General features: G+C 45.5%; 1 protein-coding gene and 1 long non-coding RNA gene across 2 annotated transcripts in view; both read right to left on the bottom strand.

Moving 5' to 3' along the window:
* ST6GALNAC5 (ST6 N-acetylgalactosaminide alpha-2,6-sialyltransferase 5) overlaps positions 1-25981 on the bottom strand; it is a 173059-nt gene that overhangs the window by 34775 nt on the left and 112303 nt on the right. The gene's annotated exons all lie outside the window — the stretch shown is intronic.
* Positions 38-18450, bottom strand: LOC144237419 (uncharacterized). The gene is made up of 4 exons (XR_013336848.1): positions 18281-18450; positions 15587-15698; positions 1156-1208; positions 38-395 (listed from the first exon to the last, which is right to left on the bottom strand). It is a non-coding gene; the product is annotated as an uncharacterized LOC144237419 (long non-coding RNA).

Below are 25981 nucleotides of genomic sequence, written 5' to 3'. Positions count from 1 at the left end.
ACAAATACAATTTGGTGCTAAAAGGGACTATGCTTATGTTATTTTATTTTAAGCCTCATTTGTTCATAAAACTCATTCCTCAACCATGCTTCAAAGTGAGGTGCTAGACTGCTCTGAAAAGTTATTGCTGAAGGGTAAATAAGCTTTTTTTTCCTCATTCAGGTGTGATAGACTTTCACCAAAATTCATGCTTCCTTTCCCCAGTGTAGTCATAGATGGAAGTGGCTGCTCGGTCACAAGTCACATTCCTTGTCCCCATGCCCCTAGGCGGGTCTTGAGCCTCCCAATGAAATCGGAGCAGAGGTCATCGGAGAACTTAAGAAGCAGGTGCCTTCTCCACTCTCTGGCCCCTTCTGAGGTCTTGATAAACACGGCACAGGGAACTTGGAAATCACCTGTCAAAGATGGCAAAGCCAAAGATTGAAAGAAGACCAATTCCTTGAATCATTGCTTAAATCAGAGATGTTAGGAACTCCTACTTTTTTGACTAAGTGAGCAATGATAAAGAAACCATCATTTTGGAACTATTACATATTTTATAAAGCAGGCAGTATAACTAATTATTCTATTATGCAGCCAGAAAATGTTCTTTTTTTGTCTACTTACTTAGTGGCTATAGTATAAGAACCACATTTTCTTTTTAAAGTATAGCTCTGATCATATCACTCCAGCTAAAAGATCTTCCATAACTCCCTATTACCTGTAGAGAGAAGTCTGCAATATATATATACCATGGGAGATGGGGCGGGGAGGGTGGGAGAGATAGAGAGATAAAGAGATAGAGAGATAGAGAGAGAGAGAGAGAATGAATTAAGCAGACTCCACGGCCCTGGAATCATGATCTGAGCCAAAATCAAGAGTCAGATGCTCAACCGACTGAGCCACCAAGGCACGCTAGGAAGTCTGCATTTCTAAAAGTGACCCTTTATATATTATTTTTTACTGATCCATTTCAAGAACTCCGAACTCATCAAATGGGACCACCACTCATTTATTCAAATGTTATGTCCTTGTCTTTGCCCACAGAGTAGCCTCCTTCTGGAATGACTCCAGTCACTAAAGCCTACCATAACTTAGGGTCCTAGGTCAAGGCCAACTGATCAACAAATTATCCTTCATTCCAACAACTGCTTGAATTCAAATCCCATCACTTACCAGTTGCCGACTTCGGCAAATTTCTCACCTTCCCTGTGCCTTAATTTCTTCATCTATAAAATAAAGACAATTATAGAAACTATTTTAATAAGACTGTGAGGGTTCAATGAGTTAATTCACAGAGGGCCCTTGGCCTGCTCTCTGCCATCAATATAACCCACTTCATACTGCAAATTACTTCTTCACCAATCTTTTTAAAAAAAAATTTAACATTTATTCATTTTTGAGAGACATGGTGCGAATCGGGGAGGGGCAGAGAGAGAGTGAGACACAGAATCTGAAGCAGGCTCCAGGCTCTGAGCTGTAAGCACAGAGCCTGATGTGGGGCTTGACCTCATAAACCATGAGATCATGACCTGAGCCGAAGTTGGACGCTTAACCGACTTAACTGACACCTAGGTGCCCCTCACCAATCTTGACCAGTCATGTGTCACCTCCTTGGGAAGCAGAGGAACTCTCCATTTTTGTGTCCCATACTGTCCTGCAAAGTGGCTCAATTAAATACAGAAGATGTGTAATAACTATTGGTTGAATGAAAGAATACATGAGTTTCTAACGCTGCCAGAATTGGATTTCATTTTTCCATTTACTCATGTGGTTTTTTGAGGGGGGAGGGGCAAGAGGAGAGGAAATGAGAGGATCTTAAGCAGATTCCATGCTCAGCATGGAGCCTTATGTGGGGCTCCATCTCACAAACCATGAGATCATGACCTGAGCCAAAACCAAGCGTCAGCTGCTTAACCAACTGAACCACCCAGTTCCTCCCATTTACTCATTATTTGCTTAGAAGACTATGATGTTTTCCTGTAGCTTGAATTCTACTCAGAGAATGACAAAGATTTTTTTTTTTTTTTTTTTTAATACAGATATTCCGGGGCCCCTTGGTGGCTCAGTTGGTTAAGCAGCCGACTTCAGCTCAGATAATGATCTCAAGGTTTGTGAGTTTCAGCTCCACATTGGGCTCTGTGGTTACTGCTCAGAGCCTGGAGACTGCTTCAGATTCTGTGTCTCCTTCTCTCTCTGCCTCTCCCCTGCTCACACTCTGTCTCTCTGTCTCTCAAAAATAAATAAACATTAAAAAATAAATACAGATCTTCCTTCACTTATGAAGGAGTACCTACACATAAACCTTTTAAACCCAAGTTGAAAATTTCATAAGCCAAAAATGCATTTAATGCCCCTAACCAATTGAACACAGTAGCATAGCCTCGCCCACCTTAAATGTGCTCAGAGCACTTGCATTAGCCTGCAGCTGGGCAACATCATCTCACACAAAGCCTGTTTCATAATGCAGTGTTGAATACCTCATGTTATTCACTGGATGTGGTACTAAAAGCGAAAAGCAATGGTTGTCTGGGCACAGAATGGCTCTAAGTGTATCTGGTGATCACGCGAATGACTAGGATCTGTCACTACCCAGCATCACCTGAGAGCATCATACCACATACGGCAGGCCCAGGAAAAGATTAAAATTCAAAGTTGGAAGTAGGCTTTCTACTGCATGTGGATTGCTCTCACACTATTGTAAGGTCAACAAATTTTAAGGTGGACCTTTGTAAGTTGGGGACCATCTGTATCTATCCTGAGTTTGAAGAGGCTCTGATCGTTTTTCAGTGTTTTCCAGTGAAACTGAACACCCCTTGAGCAGGGGGACCTGTTTTCTTAGGGAGTTTTGTTTCGGCTTTGAAGGCATGAGACATGGTGAGACTCTCTGGCCAGGTTGAGGAGAGGGGGACACTTTCACCTTCTGTGCTTATTCCTGGACATGCCTGAGGTGAGATGTCTGAGATACTCCGGATTTGTGTTGAAAGGCCGTGGGAGGGTTAAATAATTTGATGATGGGAAGACTAAATATCCTTCAGAGCTGACAGTGCAGGAAGCTGGAGCAGGGGTCACTGAAGAAGGGCACTGGTAAATACAGAGCCAGACAGACCATATTCCCCACTGCTCTGGCTCGGCTCATTTTCAGTTGCACTCAGGGCTGATGTGATGTTTGTTTCAAAAATAAGACTTAGGAGGGATGCCAGGACTGCAGATCAGTCTTCAAACAAGGAGGGGTCTCTTTAGAACATTATCGGTGTTTAAAAATACTAAAACAGTGAAACTCTCCCATTCCATCTATGACATCTAGTATTAAACAAGTCCACTTCTTCATGAAATTTTCTCCCTGGGTGGCACGTGGGAACCTCACCTTCAATCCATCTAAAGCTGGACTCATCTTCCATCTCCCCCAATCTGCCATTTTTTCCTCTTCAGTGGTGAGGAGCCCCACTCTGCTGCCCAAGCCACAAAGCTGGGAGCGATACTAACTTTCCCTCTCCTTCTCTGCCTCAAGCACCCATTACTAATTAAGGCTTGGCATCCTTCCCCTCAAGTTCTCCCAACTCTGTCACTTCTCTCCGTTCCCACTGGGAACACCCCCATTCAGCCCTCCACCATCACTCACCTGAATTCCTGCAGCCCTGTTATAACCATGGTTTATTTGCCAGGGGCCCTTGTTAGCCTACAAATACCTTGGGGATGTTGTCTCATCTAGTATCTGACACACAGTAGATCTCAATGAATGGTCACTCATGTCAAGCTTACGCTTCCAGGCTTTGGAAGAGGCCAATGGGAAACCGAAGTAAACCTTCATCCCTGTCCCAGTTCAGGTCCTGGGTCATAAGCATCATAGTGAAGTATACAGGAACCGGAACACATTTTAACCCATCGTCAGTATAAAAGGTAACACTTGCTTTTGTTGTAAATGATTAGAGGTCAGGGAATGTATCTTTTGGGGTCAGTTACATTATAGACCCGTGAAAAGACCCATAACCGGTGCACAGCGGGAACTGACCCCTTCTTGCTCTCCTTGATGTCACTAACATTTATTACTTTCTGTTTTGGAGTGAAGGTGAGGGAACTCTTTGTCAGCACCACTCCTTTCACACTTCCTTCCACCACCCGGGGGACATTCACACTGAAGCAAATGATCACCCGAACCACTGTGCCAGGGCCCGGGACCTCTGACTGTCTTGCTCTTGATCAGTTTAGGGGAAGCCTTGGGGGTGAGAGCCAGACTCTTAGGACTGGGCTCTGCAGCATCGCACGTGTACCAAGCACACTGCCATTCATTCATTTGTTGGTTCAAAATCCATTTCTTAGTAGCTTACTATGTTCCCGTGCCATTCCACATGCAAAGGACATGAGAGCGAGCTAACCAGGCAGTATCTCTACCATCAAGGGGGCTGCACACAGATAGTAAACTGATAGGAAAACATGCACAGTGGGGAACACCTGCTTTCTCCTCTCTGCTGACTTTGAAGCATGCTGGACATTACGCTTCTCCTTGGCACATGGAGGCAGGGCTATGTTTGCCCCACCGTGGAGAGTCACTGATGCTGCCCTCCCAAGCCCTCCTAATGATGCCTCTGCAAGCCGGTGCCAAGGCTAGAATTAGACCTCTGAGATGAATCAGCCCAGCTCTACACAAAGGCATCCCAGCCGGGACACATGAGTGTGCCTTTTAGAAAGCAATTTTATATGTGCTCTGCCATGCTGTGCCCTTATACAGAGACAGCAGGATTGGTAAGAAGAAGGAGGGAATTAACATGAGAGGAGCTGATCCAAAGTGTTCACAGGGCCTGAGCATGAAAGTCCCTTCCTCTGGCTAAGAGGCTAGAAGACTCTCCTTAATCACACTTCCCAAGGTGCTTTTTCCTGCAAAAAATGGCAGCAAACAAGTCAAAGGTGGCATGACATTTACATGAAAGAAAGGGCCTCTCCAGGAGGTGAAGGAACTTGCCCAAGGTCACACAGTGAGTCAGTGTCAATGCAGGGACATAAGAATTCGCATTAAAACTTGCAGCCCAGTTTCCTCCCCATTGTGCAATGCCCTCTCCTAACAGAAATTCTTGGGGGATAACAGTCTTCCCTGAAAATAGTTTGGACAAGCACCTGTCTCTTAGGAGAAGATCTTGAGGGGTAATGTTCTTTCCTGAAAAGAGTTTGGACAAGTGCCCTCCCCCCTGTGGAAATGAGCTCCATGATAGAAGACTGAGCCCCTCTCCCTGTATTTACATGTTTACTATTTACCATCCACTGAGGGCAGTGGCCTCTGGGCCAGTGGTCTTGGCACAGGTGCTCTGTAGTCCACAGGGAGAGAGTACCTGCCTGGAGGCGGGGGTGGGGGCGCAGCCTGAGGGAGCAGCAGGTGATCTTGACCCAGTGTGTGCAGCTGTGGCCTCGCTGTCCTCTGTCTTCCTTTTGGCTTCCTACCTCCCCCACTTCCTCCCCTACTGCGCACCCAACACAGTACAGCTGGCTGCCCCCTGGCCACCCAAGAACGTCACTGTGGCTACTAAAGCACCCCATGTTCCAGACCACATCTTAACCACATTTCCTGGTCAAAATCCATCTAGTCCATGACCCATGTTTTACTAGGCTATTCTAGGTCCCCAGAGAAAACTGATTCTCACAAAGTAAATTTTGTCCAGGTGTAAGAAAGGTTCAGTTGTAATCTCTTTAATTCCTTAAGGCAAAAGAGTGAGTGTAGTGAAATCTCAGGCATTTTAGCATCCTTGGAGTGGGGTGTGTGTGTGTGTGTGTGTGTGTGTGAGAGAGAGAGAGAGAGAGAGAAAGAGCGCACACGCAAGAGAAATTTCAGAATCTATGAGGCTTTCTCAGTAATTTGCAATGCCTACTGATGTCCATGCCACAAAGAGCCAGAGACCAGAGGTAGGATACAGACGTGGAAAGGGCAGAGAGGCCTGGGAGATGACCTGACCAGTGTTGCGGTGACATAGAAAGGCATGTCGCAGCAGATGGAGTCTGAGGATAAGAAGTGAATCCCTGCACTGGGCAGCTGGGGATCTGGCGTTATGCACATTGTGACGGTCTTTGCTCTGTGACAGCAGGCTTGGAGGCTGCTACTCTGCCCCCAGCGTGGCACGTGGCACCTTCTCCTGCCTGCAAGGACTAGGGACTCTCTGAAAAAGACCATATTCTGGCCAGGTGTCCCCTGTTCCTCTTCTCTTTAGGGTTTTTGGGTCTCACATGTCAAAGTCTTTTCTTAAATCGTCAAAATCAGACTCTGCCATTGAGATCTTCTTTGGCCTTTCAGAGGGAGATGCTCTCCTAATCCACACCTGTCACTGCATGCCCTGAGGCCAAGTGAGGGCAGGGGCTTCTCAGTTACCCCTGGGAGGATGCTACTTCTTGACCTTGACCTTCCATGCATCCCACAATGGTCCATACCAGAAATGAGGCTCTGACGGCTTCAGGTCATATTCATTCATTCATTCGTTCATTCATTCATTCATTCATTCACTCAGCAAGTAGTTCCTGAGCATAAGCTTGTGCACATTAGGACCACATTAGGTACCGGGAAGTCAATGTAAAGTAAAATAGCCATTATTTCTGCCTTCATAAAACATACGGTTTAGTGGGGAAGACAAATGTCAGATGATTGCACAAGTACATAGTTACAAACCGTAGTTAATGCTATGAAAGAAAAGCATAGGGTGTTATGGGAATATTTCTGGGGAAACTGATCGAGGCCAGTGTTGGGGTATCAGCATTGTGATGCAGGGGAAGCCTCCAGGCTCCTAAGCCCACCTGAACCAAACAGTCGTTTGCTCTACGGCCTTGCGTCGGGCTGTAGCCGGAGGCCTGGGCTCTCTCAGACACGCAGTCCTGACGGTGACCCTGGCCCATGTGGGCTGTGGTTGGTCAGCATTAGCATATGCCACTTGCTTATGAGACCCAAATTACTTGCATTAAAACAAACAAACAAAAAACAACGTTCCACTTGCTTTGTGGCTCATGCTTTTCTAGTTGTCTCTGCAATGTCCCAATTCTGCCATCCCCCCATGCTTGGCTTCTCACTTTGCCTGTGCTGTGTAAATGCAGCATAATAGAGTGCGGCGGGTACAGTAAGAAACCACCAGCCCTAAATTCTAACCTTGAAGTCCCCCGCCTCATTTGTGGCCATGATTTCTGAGCCTGCCCCAGATTTCAGGTCTGCTTTTATGGAGAGGCCCTCCAGGTGAGTGTCATCCCACTGTTCAGAACTGCTCGGGGCTCCATGACTCGGATGCCACTGCATCGGCACAGACCTCTGGTTACTTGTTATGCGTCTCATCGGGAGCCTGTGCTGGAAGGACTTGAACAGCACCTGCCCGCTGCGCCTAGGCTATGCCTGACTCTGGTGGCCCTTATCAAGGAGTCTCTCCTTGATAAAATGCCAGCCAGCTCCACGGAGCCTTTTTTCTCGATGAGGCCTGTCAACCTTGGCTTATAAAGATGAACAAATACTAACCATTTCTTCCTGCTCAAGGCTGCATCCCTAGGATGATCCTAGCTCCCCTTGAAGTGCCTGCCTGAGAAAACCCACGGCCTCCAAAAGAATATAGTTTGTTCCGGCCAACATTTGAAGACCCTTGTCTCCCAGTCGCTGTAGGAGGTGGGAGTCTAACTTCTTTCAGTCCCATTTAACAGACACAAGTGGATTTCACATGGCCCAGCCCCCCGTTCCTGATTTTTGTAGTTTTTCACTCCCTGAATCTACTGAGCCCCCCATGTTCCCATCCTGGGACCCTCACTCTCCCTTTAAAATGCCCTGTCTGGGTGCCTGGGTGGCTCAGTCGGTTAAGCGTCGGACTCTTGATTTCAACTCAGGTCATGATCTCACAGTTCATGGGTTCAAGCTCTGTGTCAGGCTCTGTGCTGTCAGCGCAGAGGGGATTCTCTCTCTCTCCGCCTCTCTCTCTCAAAATAAATAAACTTAATTTTTTTTCTAAAAAATAAAATAAAATGTCCTATCATCTCTGTACAAGTTGAAGTTGAGTTCAGCTCATATTGGACACTTTCTCGTGGTTTCCCTATTAAATCAGCACCCTTACCATTTCAACCATTGTCTAGCTTTGTTTATCTTTTACATCCTGAAAGCAAGGAATGCCACAGCCTCAACTCAAATCAGGAGACTGGGCCACTGTTGCCTTGCATGGAGCTGTGCTTACAAATGACAAGGCACTTTCCTGTTGTAGGCGGGCAAAGCTCCCCACGTGTTCATTCAGTCGCCAGGGCTGCATAACAAGACACCACAGACTGGGGGGCTTAAGCAGCGATCATTTGTTTTCTCACAGTTTTGGAGACCAGAAGTCCAAGATCAAAGAGTCAGCAGGTCTGGTGTCTTCTGAGGCCCCTCTCCCTGGCTTGCAGGTGGCCCCCTCCTTTCTGTGTCCTCACATGGCCGTCTCTTGTTCCTTGTTGTCAGTGCCCTAATCTCCTCTTTTTCTAAGAACATTGGTCAGACTGATTTAGGGCCCACCCTGAACACCTCATTTTAACTTAATTACCTCTTGAAAGGCCCCATCTCCAACTAGTTGCTCTGAGGTCCTGGGGGTGAAGACTTCAACATGCAGATATGAGGTGGGGAGGAATACATGTCAGCCCATAACACTCAATTTGCCCAGAAATATTTATTCAGAAAGAGCACAGATGTAGGAGGAAGAAAGAAGAAAACCAGAGGGGTTGTGAGATGTCTTCTCTTCTCAAGGGGTCCACCCAGAGCGAAGGTATGATCAGATGTGGGAACCAGATTGGTAGGGAAACCCAGCTACTCAGAAGAGCAAAGTTTTTTATCTTTATTTTCTCCATGGGTAGAACAGTCTAAATTTTTAAGTTTAAGTAAAAAACAAACCCAATTTTCATAACCATTAGTTTTCCTGGTCCACAGCATGACCATACTGAAGTTTAAAAGACAGAAACATCCCTCCATGAGTTTCATGGAAACTAATTAATGAATCACGAATCAAGCTTGGGTTGCTTGAGTTCAGGGGTGCCTGGGTGGCTCTGTCAGTTAAGCATCTGACTCTTGGTTTAGGCTCAGGTCATGATCTCCTGATTTCATAAGTTTGAGTCCTACATCTGGCTCTGCGCTGGCAACCCAGAGCCTGTCTCTCCCTTTCTCTCTGCCCCTCCACCACTCATGCTGTCTCTCTTACAAAATAAATAAACTTAAAAAAAAAAAAAAAACCCACAGCTTTGCATCCAGTACGTACCTCTATTTTCTGGATACAGATATTCATTTGAAGAACACTCAGACTCTAATACGAGTGCAGGCAAACACTGGGTTACATAGGCTCCCGTGACCTGCACACTTTAGGGCTACAAAGTTCACAGGAGGAATCAACTTTTTTACAAAACACTTTCTTGGGTCTGCAAAAATAAAGTTAAACCCAAGCATTTGTCAACGGGAGAGGGTAACACACCATGTCTGTCAATCTCTCAGGATTTCCTAGGAAAGGTGCAGTTACATCATGTAACCAAGCTGCTGCTTCAGTGAGGTGTAATTTTTTGTTTTTATGGAACTGATGGCAAAAGAAAGCTTTTATTAGAGTAATTAAAATACCACTCTCCTCAGAAGAAAGGATGCATGCTGGGCTTCTAGGAGCCTGCCATGTCCCAAATAGCATCAGGTGTGCATTTTGGAGAATTCTTTTTTTAAAAAAAGACAGAGGGATATAGCACAGACTGCTGAATGGCATGGCGGCATCTGCATATGAAAGCCATTTCTGTTCTTATTAGGAGGTCTGATTACACGGTTCTCAAATTTCCCCTTAAGCCTCCTGAGACGAGCGTGAGGTGCAACCTTGTAAATTGTCAGCACATATAAAGCTAAGATTTAGAGAGTGGTTTCCACTGTGCATCCTATAAAATGTGTCCCACGAGGAAGATTAGTATCAATCACAGGCTTATTGGAGAGGGAGATGGGATCCAATGATAACCTGGCACTATCAAGTAGAGTAATGGTCTAAGAAGAAAAAGCAATCAGAGAGGAGAAAGGAATATCCAGAAAGAAAGACAGAAGTAGAAAATCAGAGTGCAATGTATCATATTGATGAACAGGAGCTGTTACCGGGGACAAAGGCTCACATGAGCAATGCGGGCTCTCAGACAATGGGTATCACCGACAGCTTAGCTTTGAGAGGGTGCAAGGAGACGTACGCATCACATCCGGCAGCCTGACTCTGGGCACGGTGGCAGCAAAATGTAATAGTCATTACCGCACAGCAGTCTCACCTGTACCACTTGAGGATCATTTGCTTATTTCTGAGGCTTCTGGGAGAGGAACTGGCACTCTGGTTTCAATGAGAGCTTCTTCTTTGGAAACAATCAAAGCATCATCCTCCAGGCCCAGCCAGTTTGGTTGTGGTTGGATGCTGGTTGGCTTATTTGAGTTGCTACTCCTCAGGACTTGAGTGGATGAGCAGGGAATGGAAGAAAAGTGTGACTACTTTTGAAAAGGGCGGTTGGGTTGACTACTTTTTAAAAAAGACCAGGGCGCCTGGGTGGCTCAGTTGGTCAAGCTTCCGACTTCGGCTCAGGTTATGATCTCACGATTCGTGGGTTCGAGCCCTGCGTCGGGCTCTGTGCTGACATACAGCTCAGAGCCTGGAGACTCTTTTGGATTCTGTGTCTCCTCTTTCTCTGACCCTCCCCTGCTCACACTGTCTCTCTTTCTCTCTCTCAGAAATAAATAAAACATTAAAATTTTTTTAAAAAAGACTGGACGTTTTTCCTATCCTGGAATTTGTTGATGCTCCTTTATCAAGAGGCACAATCTGGGGGCACCTGTAGCTCAGCTGATTAAGGGTCTGACTCTTGACTTCACTTCGGTTGTGATCTCACGGTTCATGGGATCGAACCCTGCATCAGGCTCTGTGCTGACAGTGTGGAGCCTGCTTGGGGTTCTCTCTCTCTCTCTCTCTCTCTCTCTCTCTGCCCCTCCTCTGCTTATTCCCTCCCTCCTCAAAAATCAATAAATAAACTTTTTAAAATAGAGGCACAGTGTAATTCTCCTTAATTGGCCCTAACTATGGGCTGATCCTAGTGCCTTATCTGCCATGAATGGAAAGTGTCACTGGGTGATTCCTGAAGCTAGGGTAGAATGGAGATATGGTTTCTGCCTGCCTCTGTGGTGCAATGCTAGACCCTGGAACACAGAAGGCCAGGCAATATGAAGAGGCCATGTGCAGGTGCTCTGGTCAACAGCTCCCTACGGAGAGCCAGCCAACAGCTCCCCGAGGTATGAGAGAGCCTTCAAAGCTTCTAGCCCCAGCCTCTCTCTGACTGCAACCGTATGAATCATATAAGCAAATTGAGGGAGACCAACCTCAACCCTCAGGACTGGCAGGTGATAATAAGTGATTCTTGTGACTTGACACCAACGTTTGAATAGATTGTTACTGATAACGGTCCATGAGAGGAATGCATACACACCATTGCCCACTGCCTCCCAAACCATAGGGCTATAATGGGAAGGAAGCTGCAAATACGTGGGAACTGTCTCATGAATGCAAACCACAGCCTCAACTGCCTCTCAGAACCACATTCTAGACACAGTGTGTCAGTTCAGCACGAGAATCCCCTCTGAAGCATACCTATCGACTTCAAATGGCTCATGAGGCAAGTCCACTGTTGAAAAATCACCCCCACTTTACAGTTGAGAGTTCAAAGGCCATTGCTCAATGTCATTAGAACAATTAAAGTTTTCTTTGTCGGGGCGCCTGGGTGGCTTAGTCGGTTAAGCGTCCGACTTTCGCTTAGGTCATGATCTCGCGGTTCGTGGGTTCGAGCCCCGCGTCGGGCTCTGTGCTGACTGCCAGCTCGGAGCCTGGAACCTGTTTCAGTCTGTGACTCCCTCTCTCTCTGACCCTCCCCTGCTCATGCTGTCTCTCTCTCTCCTAGAAATAAATAAAACATTAAAAAAAAATTATAAAAAAAAATAAAGTTTTCTTTGTCGTCAAAATAATATGGATACTTAGCTCCACTCTTTGCATTGTTTTGATAGTATAAATGCAGTCTTAGGGGTTTTCATATAGACTGTGGTCTGGGTATTTTTCTTTTTCTAATTTTTTAATGTTTATTTATTTTTGAGAGAGAGACAGAGACAGAGCAAGAGAGGGGGAAAGGCAGAGGGAGAAGGAGACACAGAATCCAAAGCAGGCTCCAGGCTCTGAGCTGTCAGCACAGAGCCTGATGCAGGGCTTGAACTCACGAACTATGGGATCATGACCTGAGCTGAAGTCAGACCCTTAGCCAACTGAGCCACCCAGGCATGCCTGGGTCTTCCTGCTATAGTGTCGTGTTGGAAACATGGCCTGATGTCTGTGGTCTGATTCTAAGACCTTTTAGTTTTCAGACCAGTTTAAAGTAAAAGACAGGTATTTGGAGGAGGAAAACGAAATCTGAGCCACTCCTACATCTCCGTCACTATGAGTGGATGGCAGTTTTTCAACGTGACATGCTTTCTTACACATGTCCCAGGACTGCAGGCACACCCAGGCTGGGTTTTCTAGCAAAAGGAACTGGCTTCCTGAAGCACTGTAACTGCAACGGGCAAGAACTTTCAGGAACCTTCTGCAACTCAGATCACTGTCAACACAAGATGCAGCTGTCATTCTCCAGCATGCTGACTTGTCTGGCAGAGGGTCTGCAGGCTAGACTCCGGGACTCGCATGAGGTGGGAATGGAGTTGGTGCTCCAGACAGTGTGGGGAACTGTCCCCAGAACTGCTGGTACCAACTGTTTTTGGTCCTCTATTGCCCTGAGCTGTAAAGGCGCAGCTCCCTCGGCGAGAATGCAGGGGGTGTGATGAGAAGAGCGGACGCGGCTGGACCAAGCTGGTCCTCGAGGCAGTCAAGGGTGTTCTCCTGCTCCAAGTCACGTCGCCCGTGCCCCCAGGTGCTTCTGCAGTGACAGCAAAGCAGGACGCCCCTTCAGCTTTGCTTAGCTGCAGGAGGACCTCTCTCTCCTTCCTCAAATTTTATCTAGAGAAAGGACGCGTCTTTCCGTGTTCCATGCCACCAAGCTGAGGGGCACAGTTAATACTTCCACCTGAAACCAATTACATTCGGGAAGAACTGGGTGTATTCTGCTGCCCTGTCTTCCGAGCATGTGATTTCTTCACAGTGGAACAGTTGAAGCAGAGAGAGCATTTGTTTTCTTCGCAGAAGCTCCAGGGAGTTTGTGTGGTTTCACTGCCTCCCCAAGGGCTTCAAGGACCCAACAAGTCCAGTGGGCAGGGCCACAGGGCTCTTTTGTAGCCCCTATCCCCGGCTCCCTGGGGAAACGTCCTGTTCATCTCTTCCGTGATTTCCTTGCTTTTCAGCTTGACACGATGGTTTTGCAGCCTCTTTCTTCTGAACGTTCAGTGAGAAATACAACAGAGCACAATAATGGACCAAAAGCCACAATCACAGCCACTTGTTGGATGCTTGCAAGTACCTGGTATGTCTCATCTAGCTCACTTCCTCCTCAAAACTTGTGGCAGGCACTTCAATTCTTCCCTGTTACAGATTAGGACACTGAGGCCGGGAACAGGTTAAATTCCTTTTCCACGGATGCTCCGCCAGCGGCAGATGCTGGATTTGAAGTGAAGCCTGACTCGCAGACCCTGGAAGGTGCAGCGCTAGACTTGGCCTCTCGGGTGTGATTAAGATCTGGGGCTTTGAAGCCAGAGTCCTTGCTGGGAGCTGCCTCCTCCTCCCGTGTTCTGCACAGATGGCTTTTCCTCCCTAAGCCTCCATGCTCCCATCTGTGGAACGAGCGCAAGAACAGTTCTCTAGAAACCGATCACTTGGGGTTGTTGGGAGGAACATGAACGATCATAGCTGGCGCGGTGCACCGTGTGTGTGCATAGGTGGCTGCTGCCGCTGTGATTCTGAATTCGTACCTGTTGTCAGGATTCTTCGCAGTTGATAAGAGGTCTAATTAGCATCCACAAAATGGCTAGACCTGGCAGGACAGAATAGAGAGAATTCTGATGCAAGAAAATAGAGTGTGCTACCAAAGTGCGGCTCTTTCTGGAACTTTCCTTTTGCCCTTTGTCTTTCTGATATTCTCTGTACCTCTGTGCAACAGACTCTTATTCTTATTCCATCACTGCACAACAGAAGACAACAGTGTGATTCAGAATGAAGCAAAAACTGCTCAGTGAGAAGGGGGGGTCCCTGATGAGGTGCCACGCAGACTTCACTGCCATAGAGACAGAGAGAGAAAGTGGGGAAGAGGCAGAGAGGGGAGACAGAATCCCAAGCAGGTTCTGCACTATCAGCACAGAGCCCAATGCAGGACTTGAACTCACAAACTGTGAGATCATGACCTGAGCCGAGATCAAGAGTTGGACGCTTAAACAGCTGCACCACCCAGATGCCCCAACATATTTTTTTATTTGAGAGAGAGAGAGCGAGCGAGCTGACGTGTGCATGCAAACAAGGAAGGAGATGGGTGTGTGTGGGGGGGGGGGAGAGAGAGCGAGCGAGCTGACGTGTGCATGCACGCAGGGAAGGGGATGGGGGGGGGNGAGGGAGAGAGAGAGAGAGAGAGAGAGAGAGAGAGAATCTTAAGCAGGTCCCATGCTCAGTGCAGAACCTGACCTCACAAACTTCGAGATCATGACTTGCGCAGAAATCAAGAGTCAGACGCTTAACCAACTGAGCCACCCAGGCGCCACAATTTCTCTTGACATATTGACTCTGCAATATAGCTCCCACGTTCCGAACCTTGTTTTTAGTATTTAATACCAAATCCTTATCACACATTCACCTCTTTTCATACTATTGAGATTTACAAACACTACAAAATCCTATGTTGGAACTTTCAATAATATGCAGTAAACTATCACTTTCCCTCCTACTAGCTAAGAATACAAGATAAGGGTTGTAGCACTTCAAAATCAGGAGCCTCCTAATTTAAAAATAGAAAAGAAACATGCAAGACCCAGAATTTTAGCTTTCCCTGAAAATGTAGAGGATCTGGGTCACTGGGTCTCTATTCCCTCGTGATCCCAGTCAGGTGGAGCAGAGTAGCAGCGCTGATGTGCAGGGAGGGCATCCTTCCCGGTCCCCTGGGCCAGTCTCATATTTTCAGCTCCTTCCGGGTTCCTGGAGACATCTGCATTTGCACCCCCTGAAACCATACTAACCAGGATGCTACCAGCTCTGTTCACCAGTGAAGAGAGAATAAGACTCTCTGTCACTTACTATCTTGTGGAAACATCCACTGTTCCACTTCACTGACACTGTGATGCTGAAGGAAATAGAAATTGATGTCCTGTACTTAAAGAATGGCTCTCAGGACAAGTGTCTCCAGAGTTTACTGCTTGGCAGCAAAGGTACCAGTCTCTACTTTCCTTTTGTCTTTTCCTGGTTATGGAGTCGATAACACACAACCAGGACCAGGCTGGCTCCCTTCCTGTTCTCCAGCTGACATAAGAAGGCCCAGGTTCTCTTTTTTGGATGACGTACCCGGACTTATAGCACATAATGTCCCATTCATGTCATTGCTAATTTTGCTTTTTTGAATTGCTTGTGTAAGTCAGAAATAGTAAGTCTTAATAATGAAGCTACCACGTTGTTTTTGAAACAGTTATGAGTATACTACTTACGCTCAATTAAGAAGGACATGTTTAAGTTGCTGAAGACCTCATTTTCAGTGCAATATCCCATCCCCCTTTTGGCCATGTAGGGCTATTGAAGACTTGAGGATGGTGTTATTTTCTCCAGTGTGAAGCAATTTGAAAAAGAAAATAATATAATTAAAAGAGAGTGCATCGCAGTAAGTTTTTGAATGAAAAGACTGACATATAAAGAAGCCAGAGGTAGTGTTTAAATTCCACTGTGAGAACAGCTGGGACAGGAAGGCCAGCTCCCAATCTCAGCTCTTTCTTCAACTAGCAGCAAGCGACCTTCACCAAGTCACAGCCTACAAAGACTTTTTCAGTGCCTGAAATGTTTCCATGAGTAGTCACCACAGTGTACTTGGAAACAGGCATTACCTCTGCTGTAGCCACTCCGGAAATGCTTGACTACCTCTGCTTTCCTCCCAGACAAAAGGAGGAGAAGAAGGGAGAAGAGAAGGGCAAGGATCAGGAGGATAAAGAGGAGGAGGAGGAGGAGGCTGAACTTGGCTGGGGCTGAAGCTGAGCCCCAGTCTTCAGGGATGCTGGTGGTACCAGAGGCCTGGCTCTGTGGGAACAACCAATTACAAGCTTAAAAGTTCCTCTGTGAAAAGGCTGGAACCTCTCCAGCCTTCCTCTCCCCTTTCCCACCTTGTTTTCTTTCTTTCTTTTTTTTTTTTTTACAAATAGTTTATTGTCAAGTTGGTTTCCATATAACACCCAGTGCTCATCCCAGCAAGTGCCCTCCTCCGTGCCCATCCCCCCTCCTCCCCACATCCATCAGTCCTCAGTTTTTGTCAGCATTCAAGAGTCTGTCATGGTTTGCCTCTCTCCCTTTCCCCCACCATTTCTCCCTTTCTTCTCCCCCTTGTTCCTCCGTTAAGTTCCTCCACGTATGTTTGCATATACGTGCAAACATATGGTATCTGTCCTTCTTTGCCTGACTTATTTCACTCAGCATAACACCCTCAAGGTCCATCCATGTTGCTACACATGGCCAGATTTCATTGTTTCTCATTGCCATGTAGTATTCCATGGTATAGATAAACCACATCTTCTTGATCCATTCGTCAGTTGATGGACAGTTAGGCTCTTTCCATGTTTTGGCTATTGTTGAGAGTGCTGCTATGAACATTGGGGTACATGTGCTCCTATGCATCAGCACTCCTGTATCCCTTGGGTAAATTCCTAGCAGTGCTGTTGCTGGGTCATAGGGGAGTTCTATTGTTAACTTTTTGAGGAACCTCCACACTGTTTTCCAGAGGGGCTGCACCAGTTTACATTCCCACCAACAGTGTAGGAGGGTGCCCGTTTCTCCACATCCTCGCCAGCATCTAGAGCTCCAACCATCTGCCAGTTAATCTGTCTTGCCTCTGGGGCTTTGCATATGCTGTTCTCTCTGCCCGAAAAGTCCTTTCAGTCTGGCTTTTTGAGGCCTTACGTCATTTCCTGTCCTTGAGGCTTTACACCATTTCCTCAGGAGAAACTCTGCTACACCACCCCCCAAGGTTGAAGTAGCCTCCCCTCTTCTGTACTCCCAAAGCACCCGGCTTCGGATGCTTCTGTACTGTCCATACTGTGTCACCTTGCTTGCTGGCTGTTCTCTCTCCCCAGACCATGAGCTCCCTGAGAGTACAAACAATAAGCACAGAGCACATGGGCAGGCCTCAATACAGATGTGTTGAGAGAACAAGAGAATAAAGAGTGTGTATATGTATAAGAAAATTAGTATATTGAAATCTACTGACTGAAAAAATATTCTATAGAGAAAAAAGATATCTTGCTCTGGAGACCTAGAATCTAAACCCAGCTCTGTCATGAAGTAGCCACACATGAAGGAGGTCACTCAAATTTCTAAACCTTAGCTTCCTACGCCATAACGTCAAGATTTAAAAACTCCGCCCTTCGCACTTCACAAATCGTTGTGAGAAAAATGTGAGTAATTTTTGTACATGGCCGTGTTTCTCAGAAAATTCCATTCTGGTTGTTTTCCGGTGGCTGACATGCAGGTCCCGGAGGCCTTGTCTGCCTAAGGATCCATCAGGTCCCACAGTGAGAGGAAAAAGGTCAGTGGTTTGGGGGCGGTGGGGAGGGGACACATGCAAATCTTAGTCTATGGCTCACCAGTCTGCCCAGGGGACCCCACCCAGCTGGGCCAGCGGCAGGTTTTGGAAGTGGCCCATCAACTAAGTCAAGAACACATTCTATTTTACAACATCTTCTAAGAGGGCAGGGGCTCAAGTCACAAAATTCATTGCTGTATCACTCCAAGCCTTTGGGGGGTGGGAAGTCTGCCTCCTTATATCCTTTATTCATAACTTTCAGAAAAGCTACACTAAATCTGCCACTGCCTCCTACTAATTGCCTGTAAATCACCCATGTGTGAAGTTCCACATGCCTTTCCATAGGCATAAAGTTGAAGGGCCCCACACATTCAGAGGCCCTGATGGGGAATCCTGTCATTTGGCCGATGGAACGGTAATAGATGTGGAAGTAAGTGATGCATAATGGATCATGGGATTTAAAATCCAGCCTCCACATCCGAGCTGCCTGACAAGGTTAGGGGATTATATGGCAGCAGCCACATCAATTATGGAATAGAAAATACTCCCCCCTCCCCTTGCATCTCAGAAGGTGGTAAACATTTTATACGGGGTACCTCTGTCAGAGCAAAATACTTACTTTTATTGATCAGCCTGGGGTCTAAGTAAGTGGAAGGGGTAGGGAAACGCGGTCCCAAGAATGGCAGGCAATGATCCTTTACTTATGACTTTATCCACAATTTGGCTTGACAATTGATGGGAAATGAAGTGTGATCAATTTCAGCTGACTGTACATCGTTTCCCATTGACTGACCTGCCAAATCGTTGATTGAATAATTAGTGAAGGTTTGGTCTGAGCAGCCATTTTGCACACCCCTCTCGGAGACAAGTCCTAATGGTATCTCAGAAAGGCCAGGCTGTGGCCACAAGCAGGGACATTAATTGTTTATCCTTTCACTTAAAGGGGTGAGCCACCATGTCGATGTAAATAAATGTTAATAGTCCCTGAGGGCTGAGTGGCAGCTGGGAGCGGGACTGTGAGACAGGGCACTTAGAGGAGTCTGCTGTAGCATGAGGATTTAGAGGTGGCTTCTCCTGGGGAAAGGAGATCTATCCAAATGCAAACAGAACCCGAGGGAAAACAAGTCATGACTTCTCTCCAGTTAAAAGAGGATGTTTCTCAGTGATTATTAAGGCAAGCAGCTACAGTTTGGTGAGCAAGTTTCTGGTAAAGGCAGCAAATACCACCCCTCCCACACCCACCCCTGAAAAAAAAAAGCCCCATTAACCCAGAAGGCACCTAGCCTGGTGCCTGGAACTCAGTGACTGCTCAAGAAATATTATTAGCTCCTTTCCCACTTGGCAATTCTAATTTTGCAAAAGGGGCTGAATAGCTTTTAATAGCTTCCATTGGCCAGGTGGTATTAGTATGAAATTACAGAGAATCACAGGAGGCTCTAGAAACAGGGACTATGACTTCATACTGACAACAGACTCAGGCTTGGGATTCTTAGGGCTTCCAGACTCAGGTTTGAGCACTCCACCAAGGAGGACCTAAGAGTTCGGTGACCTGCTGGCTAGTTCTGGTTGTTCACAAGTACCCACAGGGTTGTGGGGCCACCTTTGCCTCATGTTCTGTTATACTCTGTCCCCTTTGCCTGAGACGCCCTCCACATTAGCCAGGACAGCTGCAGATCTTTCGTGACATAATACAAGGTCCCTTGAGGGGATTTTCTTGGACTTGACTTTCCAATTCCTTAAGAAGTTTTAAGTGCTCCGGCCTCACTGATGCCACGGTAACTCTCAAATATGTCAATTGAAACATCACGTGAAGCTGGTGCTGGTTTCCTGTCTGTCTCTGCCACTCAAACTGAGAGATTCTTGGGGAAAGGGGCCATTTTTTCTTTGTTTCTATATCCCCTTTTATGATATCTCTTTCTGTATCCCCTAGGGCGCAGCCCATTTCATCAAGAGCACTTGATAAATGTTTATAAATGAATCAATGAATCCTAAGATATATTAGAAAAGTCTTCCAATTAACTTATAATCTTTTGTAACTTTAGCTGAAAGCACCTGGCCCAGACTATTATAAAAGCCCTTCCACTGGGTACAATGGCCCTGGGCTCCCCGACCAAGAGAAAATTCATTCAATTCAAATAGGATTTGTCTTCCTTCCTCTCAGTACAGGAGGGTTTTCACAAAACAGAAAATGTAACAAGACTTATATTTTATTTACTTACTTTTCAGTAGGGGAGAGAGAGAGAGAGAGAGAGAGAGAGAATCTTAAGCAGACTGTACACTCAGCACAGAGCCCCATTCAGGACTCAATCCCATGATGCTGGGATCATGACCTGAGCCAAAATCCAAGAGTCAGACACGCAACCAACTGAGCCACCCAGGTGCCCCTAGCAAGGCTTTTAATCAGAATTCTGAGTTATTTTGGCACATTTTGTACCTGTTCCTCTTCTGTCCTTAGATTTCATTGGCATCAGAAGCAGCACCTCCTCCCATGCCTAGGCTGGGTGAAGTCCAAAAGCTACTTCATATCAATGCTGTTTTCTCCTCACTTCCAAAGCAAGCACTCACTGGAGACCTGTGACTTACACACACACTTTGTCCTAGTTGCTGGGGTTCTGCAAGGTCTGTATTTCTATAGGCTTGGCCATCAATCAACCAAGCATGCTCCTGGCCACAAACAGATGGCCTATGTGTATCTAAAAACTCCTAACCATGACTTCTGCAGAGGCCTTTCCCTACCTGCCCTTCTCTGATACCTGTGTGCTGCCTAGTGATGATGCAATTCTCTCCCATCAAACTTCCAAAAGCTTTTGGTCACTTTGGTCAGTGCAGTGTGGTAGTTAAAAGTTATCAAATCACTAAGCTGTACATCTGAAACTAATGTATGGTGTGTCAACTCTACTAAAAAGCAGGAAAAATTCTCAGGCACCAGAATCGCCAGGGTCAGGGGTAAATCCCAGCCTACCACTTGCTAACTCTGAGATCTCGGGCAAATTTCTTAGCATTTTTTGTGTCTCTCTTTTCTCATCTATAAAATGGTGATGGAGCACCTGGATGGCTCAGTCAGTAGAATATGCAACTCTTGCTCTTGGGGTTGTGAGTTCAAGCCTCACATTTAGCCTAGAGCTTACTTAAAGAAAAAAATTATTGAATTGAACACTTCAAATGGACCAACTGTAGGATATGTGAATTGTATCTCAATAAACATGTTATTAAGAAAATACAATGTGGTGTGGCTGGGTGGCTCAGTCAGTTAAGCATCCAACTCTTGATTTCAGCTTAGGTCATGATCTCATGGTTCGTGGGATGGAGCTCCGTGTCGGGCTCTGTGCAGACAGCTTAGAGCCTATTTAGGATTCTCTCTCCCTCTCTCTCTGCCCCTCCTCGGTTCACGTTCTGTCTCTCTCTCTCTCTCTCAAAATAAAATAAATAAATGTTAAAAAATAACAAAAGGATGATAATGATACCACCTCTTTCAAATAATAATTGTGAGAATTAATGGAGATAATCCTTGGAACAATATCTTATATATGATACAACAATATCTTTTAAATAATAAGCAATCCTTATACACATTAATATGTTATCATATTACAAAATAGAAATACAATATGAAGATCCAATATACAAAATAGTTATATTGTATTATACACGATATGTACACAATATAAAAAATGAAAATAAAATATAATATCTGAAATAAAAATAGAACAAGCACAGCTAGTCTGAGGTACAACTATGTAAACGACACAGGAGAGGATGCTTTCCGGAACAGTCATTCCCAAACTCTGTCATGCTGTAGAGTCATTGTGGGGTGTTGGTTAAAAAACAGAAATAACTAGGCTACCTCCCTGGAGAATACTTCTAATGTTTTTTCCTTTCCCCTGACAGTGAATTCGTGCTGACTCCAGGGGTTCCACTAATGACACCTCTGTACCCTAAGACTCCACTCCTATTTGAATGTGTGGGTGACCTTGTGCAGACAAGAGAAACCAAGACACAGAAAGCAAAAATGTTTCTTCACCTCTTAATTCTGCTTCTCACAGTAAAAGCTCTCATTGCTCTAATCGCTGTTGTCCTATCAAGTGCTACTTATAATACATTGCTCCGGTCATGGCTCACCTTTAAAGAAAAAAAAAAAAAAAGCCAGAGCTGGGGCATCTGGATGGCTCAGGTGGTGGAGTGTACAACTCTTGATCTCGGAGTTGTGAGTTCGAACCCCATGTTGGGTGTCGAGATTGCTTAAAAGTAAAATTAAAAAAAAAAACAACAACAACAAAAAACAAAAACCAGAGCTTAATCCCAGCAAGGAGTCACTTACCAGCCAGAAAGTGCTAGGGCATTCTGTCCCCTACTTTCAGGAGGCCAACAGCAGTAGCTTCAGCCTTCAAGGAAAATGATCAAAGTTTCTTATCTGCACTGAACCAACAGGAGATGAAGAAATTTCTGCCTGTCCTCAACATCTGAAGGACAGGTAGATTTCTTGAGGCAAGGGAGAGGCATCTAAACTTTCCTTTCAAACATCGTTTTTGGGAGAACTGGTGAATTAAATCAACTTGCCCCACGTTGCAGTTCTTTTAGGAACAGCCTGTGAGAATTTCCATTTCCAAACTAACTAGAGCATGATCTTTGACATATTTAAGGAGAAACTGGCCAGTGTTCAGTCTTGAATGCCCTGGTGTCCTGGAGCCATAGGTTCCGATGACTGTCGCACATGGAGCCTCCTGGCTTCCTAGGTGGAGTCTGTGGGCCACATATGTGAGATGCACAGTCTCTGAGAGTGCTGCAAAGAAGGAGGGGTCGCCTAGAGCACAGGGGCTGAGGACCACTTGTTGGGAGGCATTAACCCAATGGTTTCAACTGTACCTGGCATGGTTATTACCCAGTGGTTTCAACTGTACCTGGCCTGGTTATTACTTTACACCATGGAGGGGCACCTGGTTGGCTCAGTCGGTTAAGCGTCTGACTTCACCTCAGGTCATGATCTCACAGTTCATGAGTTCCAGCCCCGCGTCGGGCTCAGTGTTGACAGCTAGCTCAGAGCCTGGAACCTGTTTCAGATTCTGTGTCTCCCTCTCCCTCTGACCCTCCCCTGCTCATGCTGTCTCTCTCTCAGAAATAAATAAAATATTTAAAAAATGACACAATGGATAATCTCTAATCAATGAACGAATATTTATTGAGCACTGACTGCATACCAGTGCTTGGGGTTGGACAGGACAGACACAAAGAAGCCCCATGTCTCTAGACTGTCACTTCATGGATGGTCACTGGTAGAAATGCTCAAGGTCTCTGCTTCAAGGACTCTGGGAGCAAACATTTTGATGCTTTCAATGTAGCTATTGCCACCAGGCTGACGACCCCTTCAATTCAATTTTTTCTAAGTCCCGTCTAGAAATTATAAAGAACAGCAAATGGGAAAGGATCGAGGTCACTCTATTAAAAAAAAAAAGTATTTTAGTATTTTCCATAAAAGAGGAAATTGGCAATTTGTCCTAAGAAAATACTCTAGAACTAGTAAGAAACTTAAAGGCACCTCAATTTCCACAGTGATAGAATTATGATTTTCTCAGGGGGGAAAAGATCATGTATAACAAGGTAGGAGGTGAGACAAAAGTGAGGAGAGAAATATAGCCACAGAAGGATATAAATCTAGGCAGGCAGATCAGCTTCCCGTCACATGGGGGAGGCCAGGAAGATGGTATTTCTCCCTACTGCATTGCAGTGAATGCTGCTCACATAACTCAGTCTAAAAATTTGCCTTTCACCCTCATTTATTTCCTCTCTGGATCCCTCCCCTAATGTTTTGTCTCCCTGTGTCCCTCAGCCCCAGCACCTTGCAATCCACCCCCCACCCCGACTACCCAGAGGGAAAATGTGACCCTCTCCCTAGCACCTCATGTTTATAAGATGAAGTCACATTGTTCCAGAAAATGCAGATCGCATACTTCCTCTACTCATGATCCCAAATTCTTTCTCCCTTCTCTAACTTCAGAAAACTCCATTCCCATCCATCAAAGTCTACTCCCAGCCAAACTCCCACTGGGCCCAGCTGCTACTTTCATCTAAGCCCAAAGCAGAAAACATGAGATTGAATAAATTCATATTTTCATAGTGGGCACTTCCAGAAAGTCTGGTGGAAAACTACCTAGGATGTTTTGGGGGGGTTCTTTCTAGCAACCCTAAAATCATTCCAGGCAAGGTGGTAGCATTTGAAGTGCTGTTTTGTTGTGGTGATTGCTGTTGTTGGGGAAAGATTGATTTTGGACTGCTTCTACAGCAACTCCAAGTCACTGAAAAATTGCTCAAATAATGGGCAGTAGCCCAAAAAGGAATCCCTGACTGCCTACGAATAAACAGCAACCTTCAGTTTCATAAATGTCTTTGTCTCTACTGGAAATGGTGCTAGGATGGTTTGAAAATCACTTCCCCTTTAGCTTAATTTCTGGCACTGAGAGCCAAGTCAAAGGCACTTCTTTGTAGTGATGGAAGTGTAGATCATAATAATATTTATTAAAATAACAGCCTTTAGCTAATGTTTTTATCAAGTGTCTACTACAGCTACTGTGCTATGAGCTCCACATGTATTATCCAAACATTTCCAAATTTCATGAGGTAGAGAGTATTATTGTCCCGTTTCACAGACAGGCAAACTGAGATCAAAGAGATTAAATCTTTTGCCAAAGATCAATGCTAATAACTGACACATCTGTCTGACTCTGAAGTGCATGCTTTGAACCCTTACATGCAATCTTCTGATTCTCTCCCACTGTGATGTCTGATTACACAGAAACAGGAAGCTTGGTTGCTACCCAAAGAAAGCGCTTGTGCATATAGTGAGTTTTCTTTGGCAACATCACTTAGGACACAGTGTCCCAGCACCCCGACCCACTGGCTGGACATTGAGCGGATGCTACTTTTAGTCTGTATTAAAAAAAAAAAAAAAAAATCAACCTTTCCAAGGAAGTAGTGTTAGTTTAAAAATACAGAATTCCACTCTACTCCCCCAGGATTAAACACACACAACAATAAAAAAGAAAGAAGTGTCCAAAGAAAATGTCTGCCCTAGACATCCATCGCTATTCAGCTGTATGTGACACTTCTGTACCCTTTGAGCCGTAAAGATTAGGTGTCCCCCCTTGGGCAGCTGGGAGAGGGGGAGCAAAAGTTTTAGCCACAAAACCTTACAGAAAGCATAAAAGAGATGAGAAACAAACCCATGTGTCTTATATCAAGATTACAAGTTGAAACTCAAAAAATTCGTCTGTCCTACAGAGCTTTACATCTGCTTTCTGGCATTCAAATATCTGGAACTTTTAATTAACCAAATTATTTTCCTATATTCAAATATGCATGAAAGCACAAAAGGTGGAGAATGAGAAATAAAGAATATTCTTTAGGCTTTTCTTTTTCTAAACAGATTCCTGGCTATGTCTGGCAGATCCAAACACATTTATTCTCCCTCCTGAAACTTTCGACCTAGAATAGAATGTAAGTCTTGCGAGAACAGGAATCTGGACTATTTTGTTGATGGTTTTGTGCCCAAGGCCCAGAAGAGTCCCAGACACAAGCAGAGGCACAGTAAGGCTTTATTTATTTATTTATTAAACTCTACCCTCAACCTGTGGCTTGAACTCATCACCCAGAGATTAAGGGTCACATGTTCTAACAACTGAGCCACACCAGGCACCCCTACAATAAGTATTTATGAAATCATAAAAGAATGAATGAACACAGAAACGGAGAGTATTTTAGCGCAGTTGGGGCGTGCAGTTCTCAGACTTGCCTACAATTTCAGAGGCTCCTGTATTCCATTCACTAATTTACAAAGGCAAGAGAAAGTTTTTGGAGAGCTCGGAGTTTATCAGAAAATTGAATTAAGCAGGTAAATTGTGGTGGAGTGATCAAAGTAATGGTCTCAGCTCTTTTTCTGCCTCTGGAGAGACGTTCGCACTGGCAGTGTCTTCCATCCTGCCTCTGGGCTTGGCCAGGTGGCTTGCTTTTTTTTTTTTTTCTTTCATAGTTTATTGTCAAGTTGGTTTCCATATAACATCCAGTGCTCATCCCCACAAGTGCCCTCCTCCATCCCCATCACCCCCCTCCTCCTCTCCCCTACCCGCATTTTGCTCTCAGTATTCAAGAGTCTCTTATGGTTTGCTGAATTTTCTTTGGCCAGTGGGACAGACAAAGTAACACAAAAAAGCCCTGACAAGTGCTTGTGCACTGGGGCTTCTCCACCTGCTTTTCTTAGAGCCTTGCCACCATGTGAACAAGTCTGGGCTAGCCTGCTGGACACTGAGAGACTCTAGGCCCTGTCATTTCA

This window comes from Crocuta crocuta, unplaced genomic scaffold (assembly GCF_008692635.1).
Source record: "Crocuta crocuta isolate KB4526 unplaced genomic scaffold, BGI_CrCroc_1.0 scaffold125, whole genome shotgun sequence".
NCBI lineage: Eukaryota > Metazoa > Chordata > Mammalia > Carnivora > Hyaenidae > Crocuta > Crocuta crocuta.
This window is presented reverse-complemented; position numbering and strand designations above follow the sequence as displayed.